The 22312-nt window shown below is 41.0% G+C and overlaps 1 protein-coding gene across 2 annotated transcripts in view; it reads right to left on the bottom strand.

Moving 5' to 3' along the window:
* Positions 1 to 22312, bottom strand: part of LOC138853837 (zinc finger protein 84-like) — a 161267-nt gene that overhangs the window by 76803 nt on the left and 62152 nt on the right. The gene's annotated exons all lie outside the window — the stretch shown is intronic.

Raw genomic sequence — 22312 nt, 5'->3', positions numbered from 1 at the left:
TAGCCCCCTCTGTAATTAGTATATTATAACATGTAAACCACACAATCCCCAAAACCTGTAAAACCCACATTGTAACCCTTATAGAGAAAAAACTTGAATTTAATTTAATTGAATTGACAATAGTAAATGACCAAGTCAGGTGTAAATGTCCACCTGTCAATGTGTTTGTGAAAATTTGAGTACAATTTCAGTACCTAATACTAGTGTCAGAACAAAGATTGGTTATGAAATGACAAGAACCAATATAAATTGTAATTATCAGAACATAAAAATTATATAAAATAATATGAAATATAGAAAAAAAGGTATATCGGCAACACTTCTGCAAGCAGCAGGACTCCATGTTGCCATCACGTGAGCATCCAGTGCCAACTTCTCAGTCTAATATCTCTGTAAGTACTGACCCTATTTTTTTTATCCTAAAACACTTAAAAAAAACTTTGCTCTTTTTTTTCAAAATATTCGGGGCGCTGCGCGAGTGAACGTATATGTACGTTTGGACCGTTTAACCCTTTCAGGGTCCGTCCCGTAGATCTATGGCTTTACGTTCAGGGTCCAAACCGTAGATCTATGCCAAAATTCTAGCAGCGTCAAATTTAGCACGAGAAGGCTGGTAGGCCTACATCTGAGAGAATGGGTCTGGGTGGTCAGTGTGCACACCATAGAAAAAATCTGGACGCCCGCATGGCATTGTGGGAACGCCGGCAAAGTAGCTTTGTTCATAGTGCCTGGCGGCAAGGAAGCTCTCACTCCCCACTCACTCTCGGGGTGAATTCTAACTCTCCTCTTCACAACTTACAGTTCTAAGACTGATGGAAGTGGAGCTGAAGACGAATTCTATGGTTTTGAACCATATGGTACCATTGCGCCATATGGTACAATGGTACCATATGGTACAATGGTGCCATGTCATACAATGGTATCATATGGTACAATGGTATCATATGGTACAATGGTACCATATGGCACAGGGTACAGGGACCCTAATGGAAATAAGTCTGTCCGACTTTTTTGGGTTATCCTAGGTTCTCCAAACATATGCTGCTAAGTATGATATTCTATGTAACTTTATTTGTGTATAACTAAATAAACTTGCTTATGATGCCACATGCACTTGAGTAAGTTTATTCAGGTGTACAGAAATACAATTACGTAGATTATCATACATAGCAGCATATGTATAAAATCTTAGGATAACCCAAAAAAGTCAGGGTGACTTATTTCAATAGTTATCCCTGTATCTGTACCATATGGTGTCCTGTACTGTATGGTACCCTGTGCCATATGGTAACCCTGTACCATATGGTAACCCTGTACCATATGGTACCCTGTACCATATGGTACCCTGTACCATATGGTACCCTGTACCATATGGTACCCTGTACCATATGGTACCCTGTACCATATGGTACCCTGCACCATATGGTACCCTGCACCATATGTTATCCTGTACTGCATGGTACCCTATACCATATAGTACAATGTACCATATGGTACCCTGTAACATATGATACCGTGTACCATATGGTCAATAGGTGTTGGTGGCATGAGACACCAGCCAAGACTGAGTGAGTGGCGACACAAGCTAGCTAGTGACTCCGCAGTTTCTGAGACAAAGTGCTTTGTCATCCACCTCAAGGAACACGTCAAGTTCCTGTACACTTGTAAATATATAATAGAACATTACTAATATACAACATTTTTGCATATTTTTGTTGTAAACAATTATTGTAAACAAAATAATAATGAAAATATTAGTGTTTATTGTGTTGAATACAACAGTACCATATCTGGAGTTTACCTGGAGAGAGTTTCGGGGGTCAACGCCCCCGCGGCCCGGTCTGTGACCAGGCCTCATATGGTACAATGAACGATATGGTATCATTGTACCATATGGTACAATGTACCATATGGTGCCATTGCATCATATGGTACCATATGGTACCATTACACCATATGGTACCATAAGGTACCATTGCACCATATGGTACCATTGTATCATATGGTACCATTGTACCAAATGGTGCCATTGTACCATTGTATCATGTGCCATTGTACCATATTGTACCATATGGTACCATTGTATCATATGGTGCCATTGTACCATATGGTACAATTGCACCCTATGGCACCATTGTACCATATGGTACTGTTGTATTCAACACAATAACCGCACTAATATTTTCATCATTTTGTTTACAATAAACTTGTAAACAAGTTTTGTAAGCAATATAAACAAATTAGTGCAGTTATTGCATGGAATACAATGAGTGTACACTTATACAATATACATTATACTGGCCTCACAAGCCACAAATGTTATTAGAAAAAGAAAAAAATAGAATAGAAAAGAAAAGAGTATAAAAAACGTGAAATAAAAGAATGGGATTTTGCGGAAGTCACTAATGTTGCCGCCACCCGGTCATTTTGGGTCAACTTCCCGCCGCTGTATCTCGGTAAGTACTGATAAGAAATTTTTGTTTTTTGTCTTATTACATTCACAAAATATACTCTTTAATTCTGTAAGAAAAAATAATTTTTTTTTTTTTTTTTCAAAATTTCTTGGACATTGGAGCACCACTTCAGATTTTGGCCTTGGACCCTGCAGGGGTTACGGGTTAAAGCGCAGGCATTGTACTTCCCATTTCCAGAACCCAAATTCAGCTATATAAAAATAATTGGTTTCCCTAAATCTCTTCACTAAATATTACCCTGCTCACACTCCAACAGCTCGTCAGGTCCCAAAAACCATTCATCTCCATTCACTCCTATCCAACACGCTCACGCACGCTTGCTGGAAGTCCAAGCCCCTCGCCCACAAAACCTCCTTTACCCCCTCCCTCCAACCTTTTCGAAGATGACCCCTACCCTGTCTTCCTTCCCCTACAGATTTATACGCTCTCCATGTGATTCTACTTTGATCCATTTTTTATAAATGACCAAACCACCTCAACAACTCTTCAGCCCTCTGACTAATACTTTTATTAACTCCACATCTTCTCCTAATTTTCACACTTTGAATTCTCTGCGTAATATTTACACCACACACTGCCCTTAGACAGGACATCTCCACTGCCTCCAACCTCCTCCTCGCTGCAGCATTTACAACCCAAGCTTCACACCCATATATGAGTGTTGGTACCACTATACTTTCATACATTCCCTTCTTTACCTCCACTGATAACATTTTTTGTCTCCACATATACCTCAATGCACCAATCACCTTTTTTCCCTCATCAATTCTATGGTTAACCTCATCCTTCATAAACCCATCCGCTGACACATCAACTCCCAAATACACCTACCATCCGACTTACGACCTGTTCGACATACGTCCACTCGACTTACGACCGTGCATCTGGCAGCTGGGCTGGGCCAGCTGATGCACACCACTTTACAATATTTGACAATACTCGCGGCGGCAATGTGTCATGCAGGCAGCATCATTTTGAGTACCCCTGTCCTATCAGCAGCATCATACTGTATTAACTGTACTAACTGGACAGTAAATTTCACCATGGCCCCCTAAGATGAAGTCTGTGGCAAGAAAGCCTCTTACTCTCGAACTCTCTATTTGTTTTCACTGTTGCACATAAACCTGTCTGTATCTGTCTGCCTATATATCTGTGTATCTCTGTGTGTCTGTTTATCTGTCTGTCTACCTGTGTCCTGGAGTTTACCTGGAGAGAGTTCCGGGGGTCAACGCCCCCGCGGCCCGGTCTGAGACCAGGCCTCCTGGTGGATCAGAGCCTGATCAACCAGGCTGTTGCTGCTGGCTGCACGCAAACCAACATACAAGCCACAGCCCGGCTGATCCGGAACTGACTTTAGGTGCTTGTCCAGTGCCAGCTTGAAGACTGCCAGGGGTCTGTTGGTAATCCCCCTTATGTGTGCTGGGAGGCAGTTGAACAGTCTCGGGCCCCTGACACTTATTGTATGGTCTCTTAACGTGCTAGTGACACCCCTGCTTTTCATTGGGGGGATGGTGCATCGTCTGCCAAGTCTTTTGCTTTCGTAGTGGGTGATTTTCGTGTGCAAGTTCGGTACTAGTCCCTCTAGGATTTTCCAGGTGTATATAATCATGTATCTCTCCCTCCTGCGTTCCAGGGAATACAGGTTTAGGAACCTCAAGCGCTCCCAATAATTGAGGTGTTTTATCTCCGTTATGCGCGCCGTGAAAGTTCTCTGTACATTTTCTAGGTCGGCAATTTCACCTGCCTTGAAAGGTGCTGTTAGTGTGCAGCAATATTCCAGCCTAGATAGAACAAGTGACCTGAAGAGTGTCATCATGGGCTTGGCCTCCCTAGTTTTGAAGGTTCTCATTATCCATCCTGTCATTTTTCTAGCAGATGCGATTGATACAATGTTATGGTCCTTGAAGGTGAGATCCTCCGACATGATCACTCCCAGGTCTTTGACGTTGGTGTTTCGCTCTATTTTGTGGCCAGAATTTGTTTTGTACTCTGATGAAGATTTAATTTCCTCATGTTTACCATATCTGAGTAATTGAAATTTCTCATCGTTGAACTTCATATTGTTTTCTGCAGCCCACTGAAAGATTTGGTTGATGTCTGCCTGGAGCTTTGCAGTGTCTGCAATGGAAGACACTGTCATGCAGATTCGGGTGTCATCTGCAAAGGAAGACACGGTGCTGTGGCTGACATCCTTGTCTATGTCGGATATAAGGATGAGGAACAAGATGGGAGCGAGTACTGTGCCTTGTGGAACAGAGCTTTTCACCGTAGCTGCCTCGGACTTTACTCTGTTGACGACTACTCTCTGTGTTCTGTTAGTGAGGAAATTATAGATCCATCGACCGACTTTTCCTGTTATTCCTTTAGCACGCATTTTGTGCGCTATTACGCCATGGTCACACTTGTCGAAGGCTTTTGCAAAGTCTGTATATATTACATCTGCATTCTTTTTGTCTTCTAGTGCATTTAGGACCTTGTCGTAGTGGTCCAATAGTTGAGACAGACAGGAGCGACCTGTTCTAAACCCATGCTGCCCTGGGTTGTGTAACTGATGGGTTTCTAGATGCGTGGTGATCTTGCTTCTTAGGACCCTTTCAAAGATTTTTATGATATGGGATGTTAGTGCTATTGGTCTGTAGTTCTTTGCTGTTGCTTTACTGCCCCCTTTGTGGAGTGGGGCTATGTCTGTTGTTTTTAGTAACTGTGGGACGACCCCCGTGTCCATGCTCCCTCTCCATAGGATGGAAAAGGCTCGTGATAGGGGCTTCTTGCAGTTCTTGATGAACACAGAGTTCCATGAGTCTGGCCCTGGGGCAGAGTGCATGGGCATGTCATTTATTGCCTGTTCGAAGTCATTTGGCGTCAGGATAACATCGGATAGGCTTGTGTTAATCAAATTTTGTGGCTCTCTCATAAAAAATTCATTTTGATCTTCGACTCTCAGTCTGGTTAGCGGCTTGCTAAAAACTGAGTCATATTGGGACTTGAGTAGCTCACTCATTTCCTTGTTGTCATCTGTGTAGGACCCATCTTGTTTAAGTAGGGGCCCAATACTGGACGTTGTTCTCGATTTTGATTTGGCATAGGAGAAGAAATACTTTGGGTTTCTTTCGATTTCATTTATGGCTTTTAGTTCTTCCCGCGATTCCTGACTCCTAAAGGATTCTTTTAGCTTAAGTTCGATGCTTGCTATTTCTCTGACCAGTGTCTCCCTACGCATTTCAGATATATTGACCTCTTTTAGCCGCTCTGTTATTCTTTTCCATCGCCTGTAAAGGGAGCGCCTGTCTCTTTCTGTGTCTATGTCTACCTGTGTGTCTGTCTTTATGTCTACCTGTGTGTCTTTGTCTACCTGTGTGTGTCTTTGTCTACCTATGTGCCTGTCTGTCTACCTGTGTGTCTGTCTACCTGTGTGTCTGTCTACCTGAGTGTCTGTCTGTCTGTCTACCTGTGTGTGTCTGTCTTTCTGTCTGCTTGTCTGTCTCAGAGCCACTCATTAACCCTTTGAGGGTCGACAGGCCCTCTCAGAAACTTGTTCTCAGGGTCGGCCAAATTTCAAAAAAAAAACAAATTATTTTTTCTCATGAAAAAATAGAGTTTTTTTTTTCTAAACATTATAGGATAAACAAAAAAATTTTACCATCAATACTTACGGAGATATGGAGGCGTAAAGTTTGCAGAAAATGAGCCCCGTATGGCAACAGCGGTGACTGCCGCTCGCTGGTAAACTTTGGTTTACTTGTATTTGAAGGTTTGTTGTTTTTTTCACTATTTTATTTTTTCACATAACTTATGTGGCCTATGAGACCAAAGTAAGGTGCAATGTACATATATACACTCGTTGTATACAACACAATAAGCACACAAACATAATTGTCAATATATTGTTTACAAAACTTGTTTACAAAAACAAACAATACAAAACATTGTTTATTACTATTGTTCTCTAATATATATACCAATATACAGTCACTGAACATATTCCTATTAGTTCTGCAGCTTGTGGAACTCTTTGAAACATGGTGTCATACACAATGGTGTTTTATCTTTCTCCCTCATTCTATCTCTTTCAATCTGTCTCTCTCTTTCTATCTGTCTGTCTATCTCTGTCTCACAGGTACACATAAATACAAGTATACATAGTATAAATTACCTAGGATAACCCAAGAAATCCAGACAAAGTGCTGTACTCCGCTTGAAGATGTGAGTAAAAGTGATGACGTGGTCTTGTGGCTCTCTGAGACAGAGAGCTAGACAGATAGACAGATAGACAGGGAGCTTGACAGACAGACAAATAGACAGACAGAAATGTTAGTGTACCAGCAGAAACAAAGGGAGGGCGATGTTCATCTAATCTTTTATTATCAGTTCCACCCTCGTTTACGCTCATCAAAAGTCATCTCTTATCAGATGTTATCTCCCCTTATCTTGTCACTGTCATGGGGTGGATTTTTTTTTCTTGCTTCAAGGGAAAAATATTATTACATCATCTTCTTCCTCTTCTTCCTCCTCCTCCTCTTCCTCATCCTTCTCCTCTTCTTCCTCTTCCCCCTACTCTTCCTCCTCCTCCTCCTCTTCCTCTTCCTCCTACTCTTCCTCTTCCTCTTCTTACTCCTCCTCTTCCTCTTGCTCCTCCTCCTCTTCTTGCTCTTCCTCCTCTTCCCCCTACTCTTCCTCCTACTCTTCCTCTTCCTTCTCTTCCCCCTAATCTTCCTCCAACTATTCCTCTTCCTCCTCCTCCTCTTCCTCCTACTCTTCCTCTTCCTCCTCCTCCTCTTCCTCCTCCTCCTCTTCTTCCTCTTCCTCCTACTCTTCCTCCTCCTCCTCCTCTTCTTCCTCTTCCTCCTTTTCCCCCTAATCTTCCTCCTACTATTCCTCTTCCTCCTCCTCCTCTTCTTCCTCTTCCTCCTACTCTTCCTCTTCCTCCTCTTCCCACTACTCTTCCTCCTACTCTTCCTCTTCCTCCTTCTCCTTCTCCTCCTCCTCCATAGTGTAAATTACCAGGAGTCGGCAGCTGTCAAAGTGACATATTGTCTCATTACTCACTCCCCCTCCCGCCTGTCAAAACAATGGGGTGGGATGCTGCTTCCCCTCCATTCTATCTAATTATCTTTCTCCCTCATTCTATATCTTTTAATCTCTCACTTTTTCTATCTGTCTGTCTATCTCTGTCTCACAGGTACACATAAATGCAAGTATACATAGTATAAATTACCTAGGATAACCCAAGAAATCCAGACAAAGTGCTGTACTCCGCTTGAAGATGTGAGTAAAAGTGATGACGCAGTCTTGTGGCTCTCTGAGACAGAGCTAGACGAATAGACAGATAGACAGGGAGCTTGACAGACAGACAAATAGACAGAAATGTTAGTATACCAGCAAAAACAAAGGGAGAGCGATGTTCATCTAATCTTTTGGTATCAGCTACACCCTCATTTACCCTCATCAAACGTCAGCACTTATCAGATGTTATCTCCCCTTATCTTGTTACTGTCATGGGTGAACATTTATTACATATTATTATTATTATTACATATTATTATGTATTATTATTATTATGTATTATTGTTATTATTACGTATTCTTCTTCTTCCTCCTCCTCCTCCTCTTCTTCCTCCTCCTCCTCTTCTTCTTCCTCCTCCTCCTCCTCCTCCTCCTCTGCCTCCTCCTCCTCTGCCTCCTCCTCCTCCTCCATTCTTGGAACAAGTTTGAAGAGCTTGTAGTTCATAATCACTATCACTATCATCACCAATGCTCACATCTGAGTCTGGGATTTGGGAAAATAGGAGTTTCCTCTTTGATTCTGGTACAACTGAACGTGAACAAGCCGGCCCAGCACCAGAGGTGGAAGGCTGTGGGTTGTCTGGGTTTTCCTCACTATTACCCATATTATGGTCCATTAGTTTGTCAAAACCTCACCAGAACTTTGAAACTCATCTTCACTGTCACTTCCATCTGTATTAGAACTGTCACTGGGGAACAAAAGTGTCCCAATTCGCCGAGGAGTGAGGAACTTCTTACCGCCAGGCATGGTGGACATTGTGTACTATGATGGCATTCCCACAATGCACCACTGGGTCCCAGATTTTTTTCCTACTGCGCACACCCACCACACAGACCCATTCTCTCACATCTAGGCCTATCAGCCTTTTCCTGCGAGATTTGACAGTGCTAGAATTTATGCGTACTAGTACGTCAAAAAACCCTACGCGTAAGACGTACTAGTACGGCGGAAACCCTCTAAGGGTTAAGAGTGTAATTGGTCTTGAAGATGCCATATTAATAATGATAATAACACAATAATAATCACTGAGGCACATTAAATGTGTATAAAACGTTGATATAGACATTTTGCTTAATCCATCTATGATTTCTTTTTCAAAATTATATAATAAACATGCTACATAACATATAAACATATAAATTAACAAATATGAGATGTTTTTCTGGTCGGCTTGACAGAGTGAACAGGAATCATTTGTGACCAGGCTGGTAACAACAACAACGTTTGGTTACATAAGTCGCCAACCTTCTACACACTCATTCCTTTATTCATTTAATCTTGTTTACTCACCTCTCACTCTACATTAAGACTACAGATATTTTAAGGTAAGTAATGAGTGGACACGATTATTATATTATAGTTTAATAATAATATTATTAATATTAGTACATATGTATTGTAATAATAATAATTATTATTAATTTAGGGCACTGGAGCACAGATCCACTGTATAGCACTTTGTCTGGATTATTTGGGTTATCCTAGGTAATTTATACTATGTATGATAACTTTACTTACGTGTACCTGTGAGAGAGAGATAGAGAAATACAGAGAGAGAGAGAGAGAGAGAGAGAGAGAGAGAGAGAGAGAGAGAGAGAGAGAGAGAGAGAGAGAGAGAGATACAGAGATACAGAGAGAGAGAGAGAGAGAGAGAGAGAGAGAGAGAGAGAGAGAGAGAGAGAGAGAGAGAGAGAGAGAGAGAGAGAGAGAGATACAGAGATACAGAGAGAGAGAGAGAGAGAGAGAGAGAGAGAGAGAGAGAGAGATACAGAGATACAGAGAGAGAGAGAGAGAGAGAGAGCCACATTCAGTCAGCCAATCACTCACCCGGCCACCCACCCACCCACCCGGCCAGCCAGCCAGCTACGTATTACACATGTTCCAGAGTTGTTTCTCTTTACTTAGGGTATAGGTTATACTACATTCTGGCAGGATGACACTACCAGTGGTATTCTCCCATTCCACTGTGTCAACAATACATAAAGATAACAGTAACATGTGATGTAAAATTTACAATACAGTTCACTACCATATATACATTATATACAGTAAATAAATAATTAAAATATAACAATAGAAGTAAATTATGGTAAAAAGAATAAAATAATGATCGTACATTACATTACAGTACTATGTAGGTAGTTTATACAGGTCCGCCATCACAAATCCGGCAATCAGTTATTCGGTTCCTTCAGTTATTCGGCACTAATTTTGGCTAGCATAATTTCAAATTTCCAGGGTCGCCACACCAACCTTCTGGTACTGTTTGGTCGCGCTACTTGCTGCATAAGTCGTTCCAATTTCTTTTTCTACATTTATTGTTTTAACCTGCTTACTTTTAGCCCTAGCCATGGTTCCAATGAATAAAAGAAATGCTTCTCATTATGTAAAGCACCTACACAGTACATTATCCATTAAAGATAAGGTGGCTTTGAAGCCACTGTCGGTTGCCATGAGCTCAGTCTCATGATGCAGGTGAATATGCTTTATTATTATGCTGATATCAACACTACAGCTTATTTGCCTATCACAATTGATCTAATATGACATAAGAAACAATATAAATAAAATAAAACATGTTAAATACTCCAGAATAATATTTGGCATAACACCAAGCAGTTCGACAGAGTTATGAAGAGAATATGGTAAACAAATACCATTCTCCTATCCTTGTCTTGGTGGCTTATATTAGAGAAAACAGAGTATAGCACAGGGCTAACTATGATTTACACTCGTCCTCCACCATAAACATGAAACAAAAAAGTTATTTTCTCTACAGATTATAGGTAGTAGGTTGGTAGACAGCAACCACCCAGGGAAGTACAGTGGACCCCCGCATAACGATTTTAATCCGTGCAAGAGGGGTAATTGTTATGCGAAATAATCGGTATGTGAATGAATTTTCCCCATAAGAAATAATGGAAATAAAATTAATCCGTGCAAGACACCCAAAAGTATGAAAAAAAAAATTTTTTACCACATGAAATGTTAATTTTAATACACACAAACTGAAAAAGGCATGCACACTTACATGACACTTACTTTTATTGAAGATCTGGTGATGATTGATGGGATGGGAGGAGGGGAGAGAGAGTGTTAGTGTTTAGAAGGGGAATCCCCTTCCATTAAGACTTGAGGTGTCGAGTCCTTTTCTGGGGTTACTTCCCTTCTTCTTTTAATGCCACTAGGACCAGCTTCAGAGTCACTGGACTTCTTTCGCACAACATATCTGTCCATAGTGGCCTGTACCTCTCGTTCCTTTATGACTTCCCTAAAGTGTTTCACAACATTGTCAGTGTACAGGTTGCCAACACGGCTTGCAATAGCTGTGTGAGGGTGATTTTCATCCATGAAGGTTTGCACTTCAAGCCACTTTGCACAGATTTCTTTAATCTTTGTAGTAGGCAACTTCTTCAATTTCTCTCTCCCCTCCTCTGAACCAGTTTCCTCAGGTCTGGCCTCTTGCTCTTGAAGTTGATCTATCAGCTCATCAGTGGTTAGTTCTTCATTGTCCTCCTCCACCAACTCTTCCACATCCTCCCCACTAACCTCCAACCCCAAGGACTTTCCCAATGCCACAATGGATTCCTCAAGTGGCATAATCCTCTCAGGGTTAGCCTCAAACCCTTCAAAATCCCTTTTGTCTACACATTCTGGCCACAGTTTCTTCCAAGCAGAGTTCAAGGTCTTCTTAGTCACTCCCTCCCAAGCCTTACCTATAAGGTTTACACAATTGAGGATATTAAAGTGCTCTCTCCAAAACTCTCTTAGAGTCAGTTGAGTTTCTGAGGTCACTACAAAGCACCTTTCAAACAGAGCTTTTGTGTACAGTTTTTTGAAGTTTGCAATAACCTGCTGGTCCATGGGCTGCAGGAGAGGAGTGGTATTAGGAGGCAAAAACATCACCTTAATGAAGCTCATGTCCCCATAAAGTCGCTCTGCCACGTCTGTAGGATGACCAGGGGCATTGTCTAACACCAGGAGGCACTTAAGTTCTAATTTCTTTTCAGTTAGGTAATCTTTCACATTGGGGGCAAATGCATGGTGTAACCAGTTATAGAAAAAGTCCCTAGTGACCCATGCCTTACTGTTTGCCCTCCACAGCACACACACATTATCCTTGAGGACATTCTTTTGCCTGAACGCTCTGGGAGTTTCAGAGTGATACACTAATAAAGGCTTAACTTTGCAATCACCACTAGCATTGGCACACATCAACAAAGTAAGCCTGTCTTTCATAGGCTTATGTCCTGGGAGTGCCTTTTCCTCCTGAGTAATGTACGTCCTGCTTGGCATTTTCTTCCAAAACAGGCCTGTTTCATCACAATTAAACACTTGTTCAGGTTTCAGTCCTTCACTGTCTATGTACTCCTTGAATTCATGCACATATTTTTCAGCCGCTTTGTGGTCCGAACTGGCAGCCTCACCATGCCTTATCACACTATGAATGCCACTACGCTTCTTAAATCTCTCAAACCAACCTTTGCTGGCCTTAAATTCACTCACATCATCACTAGTTGCAGGCATTTTTTTAATTAAATCCTCATGCAACTTCATAGCCTTTTCACATATGATCGCTTGAGAGATGCTATCTCCTGCTAGCTGTTTTTCATTTATCCACACCAATAAGAGTCTCTCAACATCTTCCATCACTTGCGATCTTTGTTTCGAAAACACAGTTAAACCTTTGGCAAGAACAGCTTCCTTGATTGCCTTTCTGGTGCCCACAATAGTAGCGATGGTTGATTGGGGTTTCTTGTACAACCTGACCAGGTCGGCGATACGCACTCCACTTTCATACTTATCAATGATCTCTTTCTTCATTTATATTGGAATTCTCACCCTTATTGGTGTACGGTTGGCACTAGAAGCTTTCTTGGGGCCCATGGTCACTTATTTTCCAGAAACAGCACCGAAAACACTGTAATAATACGAAATATTCCGATTGTATGCTTGGATGTTACCGCGGAGGCTGGTTGGTAAACAATGGCACGGGCGGCACATGTGAGGCTGGCTGAGGGCGCACATTGGACGCGTCTCGGACGAAAATCGGTGAGCGGGTTTTTAATCGGTATGCGTGGCAAAATTTTTGCGATTAAAGCAAGCGGTATGCGGATTAATCGCTATGTGATGCCATCGTTATGCGGGGGTCCACTGTACTACCGTCCTGCCAGATGACTGTGAAACAGAAACCTGTAACTGTTTTGCATGATGGTAGGATTGCTGGTTTCTTTTTCTGTCTCATAAACACGCTAGATAACAGGGATATCTTGCTACTCCTACTTGCACATTGGTCACACTTCACAGACACGCACATGCATATATATATACATACATCTAGGTTTTTCTCCTTTTTCTAAATAGCTCTTGTTCTTCTTTATTTCTTCTATTGTCCATGGGGAAGTGGAAAAGAATCTTTCCTCCGTAAGCCATGCGTGTCGCATGAGGCGACTAAAATGCCGGGAGCAATGGGCTAGTAACCCCTTCTCCTGTAGACATTTACTAAAAAAGAGTAGTAAGGGAGAAAAAGTTAGCATATGAGAAGTTTTTACAAAGTAGAAGTGATGCAAGGAGGGAAGAGTATATGGAGAAAAAGAGAGGTTAAGAGAGTGGTGAAGCAATGTGAAAAGAGAGCAAATGAGAGAGTGGGTGAGATGTTATCAACAAATTTTGTTGAAAATAAGAAAAAGTTTTGGAGTGAGATTAACAAGTTAAGGAAGCCTAGAGAGCAAATGGATTTGTCAGTTAAAAATAGGAGAGGAGAGTTATTAAATGGAGAGTTAGAGGTACTGGGAAGATGGAGGGAATATTTTGAGGAATTGTTAAATGTTGATGAAGACAGGGAAGCTGTGATTTCATGTATAGGGCAAGGAGGAATAACATCTTGTAGGAGTGAGGAAGAGCCAGTTGTGAGTGTGGGGTAAGTTTGTGAGGCAGTAGGTAAAATGAAAGGGGGTAAGGCAGCCGGGATTGATGGGATAAAGATAGAAATGTTAAAAGCAGGTGGGGATATAGTTTTGGAGTGGTTGGTGCAATTATTTAATAAATGTATGGAAGAGGGTAAGGTACCTAGGGATTGGCAGAGAGCATGCATAGTTCCTTTGTATAAAGGCAAAGGGGACAAAAGAGAGTGCAAAAATTATAGGGGGATAAGTCTGTTGAGTATACCTGGTAAAGTGTATGGTAGAGTTATTATTGAAAGAATTAAGAGTAAGATGGAGAATAGGATAGCAGATGAACAAGGAGGCTTTAGCAAAGGTAGGGGTGTGTGGACCAGGTGTTTACAGTGAAACATATAAGTGAACAGTATTTAGATAAGGCTAAAGAGGTCTTTGTGGCATTTATGGATTTGGAAAAGGCGTATGACAGGGTGGATAGGGGGGCAATGTGGCAGATGTTGTAGGTGTAGGAGGTAGGTTACTGAAAGCAGTGAAGAGTTTTTACGAGGATAGTGAGGCTCAAGTTAGAATATGTAGGAAAGAGGGAAATTATTTCCCAGTAAAAGTAGGCCTTAGACAAGGATATGTGATGTCACCGTGGTTGTTTAATATATTTATAGATGGGGTTGTAAGAGAAGTAAATTTGAGGGTCTTGGCAAGAGGCGTGGAGTTAAAAGATAAAGAATCACACAAAGTGGGAGTTGTCACAGTTGCTCTTTGCTGATGACACTGTGCTCTTGGGAGATTCTGAAGAGAAGTTGCAGAGATTGGTGGATGAATTTGGTAGGGTGTGCAAAAGAAGAAAATTAAAAGTGAATACAGGAAAGAGTAAGGTTATGAGGATAACAAAAAGATTAGGTGATGAAAGATTGGATATCAGATTGGAGGGAGAGAGTATGGAGGAGGTGAATGTATTCAGATATTTGGGAGTGGACGTGTCAGTGGATGGGTCTATGAAAGATGAGGTGAATCATGGAATTGATGAGGGGAAAAGGGTGAGTGGTGCACTTAGGAGTCTGTGGAGACAAAGAACTTTGTCCTTGGAGGCAAAGAGGGGAATGTATGAGAGTATAGTTTTACCAACGCTCTTATATGGGTGTGAAGCATGGGTGATGAATGTTGCAGCGAGGAGAAGGCTGGAGGCAGTGGAGATGTCATGTCTGAGGGCAATGTGTGGTGTGAATATAATGCAGAGAATTCGTAGTTTGGAAGTTAGGAGGAGGTGCGGGATTACCAAAACTGTTGTCCAGAAGGCTGAGGAAGGGTTGTTGAGGTGGTTCGGACATGTAGAGAGAATGGAGCGAAACAGAGTGACTTCAAGAGTGTATCAGTCTGTAGTGGAAGGAAGGCGGGGTAGGGGTCGGCCAAGGAAAGGTTGGAGGGAGGGGGTAAAGGAGGTTTTGTGTGCGAGGGGCTTGGACGTCCAGCAGGCATGTGTGAGCGTGTCTGATAGGAGTGAATGGAGACAAATGGTTTTTAATACTTGATGTGCTGTTGGAGTGTGAGCAAAGTAACATTTATGAAGGGGTTCAGGGAAACCGGAAGGCCGGACTTGAGTCCTGGAGATGGGAAGTACAGTGCCTGCACTCTGAAGGAGGGGTGTTAATGTTGCAGTTTAAAAACTGTAGTGTAAAGCACCCTTCTGGCAAGACAGTGATGGAGTGAATGATGGTGAAAGTTTTTCTTTTTCGGGCCACCCTGCCTTGGTGGGAATCGGCCAGTGTGATAATAATAAATAATAGATTATCACACATAGCAGCATATGTGTAGAGAACCTAGGATAACCCCAATAAAGTCAACGTGGCTTATTTTTAGTACCTGGCTTGCATTAGTCATATATGATTTTTGGTAAATATTCGATTCCCAGCCAGGGTAGAAACATTAGGCATGTTTCTTTACACCTGTTGTCTATGTTTACCCATCAGTAAATGGATACCTGGGTGTTAGTCAACTAGTGTGGGTGTTATCCTGGGACACTGACCTAATTTTCTTGAAATACTCAGCATAACAAGTGCCTTTCTATACAGTAGTATGTCACTCGTATTGTAGATAGTCTTAATGACCCTTGTGTAGAAGATAAGTCTTTTTAGTATGATAATAAGATGTTATCTTCATTATAGAATAATAAGAAAATATTATAACAATTATATTATAATAATAAGGTAAAAGGACCCCAATGGAAATAAGTCACTCTGTCCGACTTTTTTGGGTTATCCTAGGTTGTCTACACATATGCTGCTATGTATGATAATTCTATGTAACTGTATTTGTGTATACCTGAATAAACTTACTTACTGATGTCAGCTAGGCCTGTATACCTTGTACATGTACGTGTAGTAAATAAAGATATTATTATTATTATTATATTATTATTTTCTCAGTTGTTTGTTGGGTTATCTTATTCAAACTTGGGCAATGTATGATGGAAAGATACTTCTTCACGTACACCAAAAATGAACGAAATCAGACCATAAATAGCGGAGTTCACATCTAAGCTATTAGCGGCCGCTTAGCGGTATATTTTTGTATGGTTGTTATGGTTATATTCTCATTTTTTCGATCTCATTTGATAGAATGAAAGATATATTACAAAAACAGATATGATTTTGATTGCTTTCATGACGAAAAGTACCTTGAAATTGCGCTCACAGTAGTGAAAATGTTCTATTCTTTAGCGAAACTCAAGAGTAAACAAATGATGTCACCGTCCAATACCTGTCCGCCTACCAGTCTAAATTCCAATACGGAGTCAAGAATGGATTGACATTATTTATACAATTATTACAATAATGCAGTAGTCTGCATAACAGTAAATCTTTTATTTTTTTTTTTTTGTGAATAAAAATTCCAAATGGTAAGCAAGAGTAATATAAGAGGGGCCTGTAGCCGTGACTAATGAACAGAGAAAATGTTATTTTAGTGCCAGGAATGTCTACATTGTTTATTCTGGATCCTATTTTGAAATTGGAATCTGTTGAAATTTGTGTGAAATTGGCCAAATTGCCAATTTCTGGCCACTTTATTGGGTAGTTGAAATAAGTGAATGGGCGGTTTCTTGTACTCAGTTGACAGACTAGAAGTAAATAAGTTTATTCAGGTATACACAAATACAGTTACACAGATTATCATACATAGCAGCATATGTATAGAGAACCTAGGATAACCCAGAAAAGTCAGACAAAGTGACTTATTTCCAGTACCTGGCTTGGGCTTGCCATATATGATTTTTGGTAAATATTTTTTTTTCTCGGTTGTTTGTTGGGCTATCTCATTGAAACTTGGGCAATGTATGATGGAAAGATGCTTCTTAACGTACAACAAAAATAAAAATGAAGGACGATAAATAAGAAAGTTCACTTCTCAGCCATTAGCCGCCTCTTTGCAGTATATTTTCGTATGGTTTTTATGGTTGTATTCTCATTTTTTGGACTCATTTGATATAATGGAAGATATATTACAGAAATAGACATGATTTTGATTGCTTTCATGACGAAAAGTACCTTGAAATTGAGCTCAAAGTAGCAGAAATGTTCGATTTTTGCCAATGTTCAATGAACTGTGTAAGTCAAGTTGGTTAATTTTATTAAGTGTATTCTAACTTAACCACTCTGTAATTCGGCAAACTCAGTAATCCGGCACACTACAGGTCCCAATGATGCCGGATTTGTGATGGAGGACCTGTATAGGAAAAGCTTGACATTATACCCTACCCAGTATGTCGGCAATTTTCAAAGGTTCAACTTACGTCCATTTTGACTTACGACCGGTTGGTCGGAACCAAGCTGGTCGTAAGTCGGATGGCAGGTGTATCTGAAAACATTCACTTCTTCCATAGTACTCCTCTCCAATGTGATATCCAATTTTTCTTTATCTAAATCATTTGATACCCTCATCACCTTACTCTTATCTATGTTCACTTTCAACTTTCTACCTTTACACATTTATCTGTTCATTAATCATAACCTCAGGCCTCTCCTATATATTACTCTTACTTTCCATTTGAATTCATGACAGAAATTTGAATGCCAACCCTATTTCTTGGATAATAAAATACCAGGAATAATTGGTCATGGTTCACAGAATCCCAATAATTGAATCAAACATATCAAAGACCCATAAAACGAACTGAGGATTGTAGGATGGTCCTACCCATCCTCAGGAATATTGGCAAGTACAGCCTCTCCTCATTTAGCGACGTACTCGTTTACCAATGACTCATACTTATGACGGGCCCTCTGACCACTATGCATAATTAAATAATGTATATTAGAGCTGATTTCCTCTATTCTGTTAATTAAAATATAAAGTACACTACTGTATAAACCAGAAATATTATAAACGGTGCAAAGTTGACGTTAAATCAATATCAAAGATGAATGACACAAACCATTATAGTATTATACACAAATAACCCGCACATAAAAGAGAGAAGCTTACGACGACGTTTCGGTCCGACTTGGACCATTGACAAAGTCACATTACAGTATTCTCCTCACTTAGCGAGGAATTCATTTACCAACATAGTCTTAGGAACGGAACTCTGTCATTAAGTGAGGAGTGGCTGTGTTGAATATTTCCCCTCTTTAACCCTTTGACTGTTTCGGTCGTATATATACATCTTATGAGCCACCGTGTTTGACATATTACCTGGAGTTTACCTGGAGAGAGTTCCGGGGGTCAATGCCCCCGTGGCCTGGTCTGTGACCAGGCCTCCTGGTGGATCAGAGCCTGATCAACCAGGCTGTTACTGCTGGCTGCACGCAAACCAACGTACAAGCCACAGCCCGGCTGGTCAAGCAGGAGAAAGCTGGTAGGCCCACATGTGAGAGAATGGGCCTGTGTGGTCAGTGTGCACCATATAAAGAAAAATCCTGCAGCATGCAGTGCATGAGAAAAAATAAAACTCCGACCGTTTTTTAATTAAAACGCCGACTTTGTGGTCTATTTTCATATAGTATTTATGGTTGTATTCTCGTTTTCTTGGTCTCATTTGATAGAATGGAAAACATATTATAGAAATAATAGAAATAGAGAAGAATTTTGATTGGCTTTACCATGAAAAGAACCTTGAAATGGAGCTCAAAGTAGGGGAAATGTTTGATTTTTGCCGATGTTCAAAAGTAAACAAATGATGTCATTGTCCAATAAATGTCCAACTAGCCATTCTAATATGCAGTCATGAATGGGTTGACATTATTTATACAATTATTACAATATTGCAGTAGTCTGCATAACAGTAAATCTTCTATTTTTTGTTTGAATAAAAATTCAAAATAGAAAGCAAGAGTAATATCAGAGGGGCCTGGAGATGTGACTGATGAACAAAGAAAATGTTATTTTAGAGCCTGGAATGTCTGCATTGTTCATTCTGGACCCTATTTTGAAATTAGCATATTTTTTAATTTGCGTGAAACTGGCCAAATTGCAAATTTCTGACCTCTTTATTGGGTAGTTGAAATCAGTAAATGGGTGGTTTCTTGTACTCAATTGATAGAACAAATGAAGTTCTAAAGAAATAGTTATGAGTTCGGTCTACTGGAAAAATGGAATTAGCCAAAAATAGGGCTCAAAGTGGGGGAATCGCCGATTCGTTAATATCGCTGAGGTCGCTAACTTCGCGAGAGCGTAATTCTGTAAGTTTTCCATCAAATTTCTTACTTTTGGTGTCATTACCATCGGGAAAAGATTCTCTATCATTTCATAAGAAAAATAATTTTTTTTTAAATTTTTGCGACAACAGGAGACACCTCAGGATTTGGGGTTGCGACAGTCAATGGGTTAAGGGAGGATCCTTGATGCTGGTGAGGGGCTCTTGATCTAGGGAATTGGATCTGTGCTCTGGTTACCTGAATTGAGCCTGAATACCTTCCATCCCCCCCACATGCACAGTATAATCCTATGGGTTTAGTGCTCCTCCATGATTATAATAATATAATTCATTATTGGAGTATTCTTCAGATCTTTCTAATGCCCCAGTACCTACTAAGTACTGGTAACATTTTGTCACCCACTCCTGGTACTGGGGTTCTGCCAGACTCTTTTGATACATCCGGCCTCCGCATGTCTTTGACCATGCTTCCGTCTTCCCCCTCTACGGTGCAATGATTTTTGGATCACCTGCCCATCTCCGATCCTGCACCTAAACGATCACGATCATTAACTGATGACACTGCATCAATTACCTCTATCTCTTCCCAGAAAAAAACAGCAGGACACTCACAACCCTTACACATTGCTTCAAAGTACCCAATGGATTAAGTTCTTCACTCTGCAGCCAACATAGTATCAGCAAAGCACTCCGTTCTCATGCTGGTTAGAATATTTCATTTCATGCTCTTTAGAGTGGTATATGCATCGTCCTGGTATGAAATGCTGCCATGGCTTACAGTCTTTCCTTTCTTACCTCCATAGATGATATTCCTGTCACAATTCGAAAATGCATTTCTCTCAATTCTTGTAGTGATACCATAGTTTTGCCTCGTACCGGTGTTCAGCACGATTTCTGGACATGTGATGCCAACATTCTAGAGCAACTTGAGCTCCAAGACCTCCCAGGTAGTACATAAGTTGACACTTATGTACTACCTGCCTGCAGGCGGAGGCACTTACCCTGTAATGTAGCTCGATCAACTTTCGACTGATGAGAACTTCCATCCTCAGTTTATATTGTGGGACACCCTCTACAGTTCCAAGACTTTATCCCTACACCACAACAGTGTAGAAATTGCTGGCACTTCAGCCACCCAGTGAAATATTGCAGGTTCATGGCAGAATGCCCAGTCTCTGGTGCTGCTGAACATACCAACACATCCTGCAGCCTACCTCCATCTTGCCTTAATTGTAATGAATGAGAAATAATTGTAAAGAATGAGAAATTCATTGTCTAAAAGAGATAGAAAGTTTCACATACCCCATGGCCGTCTTTCATGTCTGCCTCCACGGGAGACTTCCATGACTTTTATTCTATTGTTTCTAAGAGGCCTCCAACCTCGGTGGTACCTACTTCCACAATCTCCTCTGTGGTTACAACTTCCACAGTCACCTCTGTTTCTCATTCTTTTGCAGTCCTGGACTCTGAGGTCCCTACCCCGTTGCCTCATACTTTCCTTGAGTCTTCATCTTCTTACTCATGTGTTTCTGTGTCTACAAGACTTCCCACAACTACACCTTCCCTATGCCTCTCTACTCCTCCAAAGCCTAAAACATTCTCAAAGTTCAAATCTCCTTTAACCCCTTCTTCACTTATCCTTCCCAAACATTTTTCCTTTCCAGTCTCTGTGCCTAGTTCTTTACCTCTTACTGACTGTTACGAGTGTGGAGTTCATCCTCCTCCTCGTACAGTATCCTCCTCTCCTGTCTCCTCATTATCAAGCAGGTGGATAAACTGAAGCAAAAAAAGTCCCCGGTCCCAGATGAATTATGTTCAAGAGTGCTTAAGGAATGCAAGTTGGAACTTGGTCAGCCATTAATAAGCGTGTTTAATGCATCCACCCAAACTGGTGTTGTGCCAGAGATGTGGAAGATGGCTAATGTAATTCCTGTTTACATTAGGGGATAAGTCCATTCCATCAAATTACCTACCAATAAGCCTGACATCTATAGTAGGCAAATTATTAGAATCAGTTATAGATGATATTATTAGAAGTCACCATGAAGAGCATAATTTGATTAATGAATCTCAGCATGGATTCATGAGAGGTCATTCCTGCCTGACAAAGATTATTGTGGCTACAACCAGACAAATATTTTGAAGATCCACTTGAAAAAACCATACCCCGGCCGGGATTGAACCCGCGGTCATAGAGTCTCAAAACTCCAGCCCTTCGCGTTAGCCACTAGACCAGCTAGCCACAATAAGATTCGTCCAACTAGGTATATTTCTACACCATAGGAAGGTTAGCACAGGCACCACTGTGACCACAAATGCAAGTTTTTACAGACGAATCTTCAGCTAGCATGGCCGTGACGAACTCTAGCTCAAGTCCCTTCACTGCCATCAACATGACTCACGAAATCGTAATGACACGATTGCAAACAAACCATACCCCGGCCGGGATTGAACCCACGGTCATAGAGTCTCAAAACTCCAGCCCGTCGCGTTAGCCACTAAACCAGCTAGCCACAATAAGATTCGTCACAGTGGTGCCTGTGCTAACCTTCCTATGGTGTAGAAATATACCTAGTTGGACGAATCTTATTGTGGCTAGCTGGTCTAGTGGCTAACGCGACGGGCTGGAGTTTTGAGACTCTATGACCGCGGGTTCAATCCCGGCCGGGGTATGGTTTGTTTGCAATCGTGTCATTACGATTTCGTGAGTCAAGATCCACTTGACATAGTTGTTTATTTTAATGTGGGGGAGGGAAGCTCTAAACCCACAGGAATCATATAGCTACACTGTTAATGAGGAAAGATAAAGTTTCATGAATCAAAATTCATATGTAGAGGTAATATAGAAGACATATACAATTTTTCTTCAGGTAGTTTTACCACATCTTATTATATCACACTATAAATTTTTCTGATCATAAGATTTCTGATGTGCAATGTGTAATGTGAACAGAATGACTGATGTTAAAGTGGCCAGGCTTAGGCTTGGTTACAAGTACTTCTGGCA

Source organism: Cherax quadricarinatus, chromosome 41 (assembly GCF_038502225.1).
Source record: "Cherax quadricarinatus isolate ZL_2023a chromosome 41, ASM3850222v1, whole genome shotgun sequence".
NCBI lineage: Eukaryota > Metazoa > Arthropoda > Malacostraca > Decapoda > Parastacidae > Cherax > Cherax quadricarinatus.
This window is presented reverse-complemented; position numbering and strand designations above follow the sequence as displayed.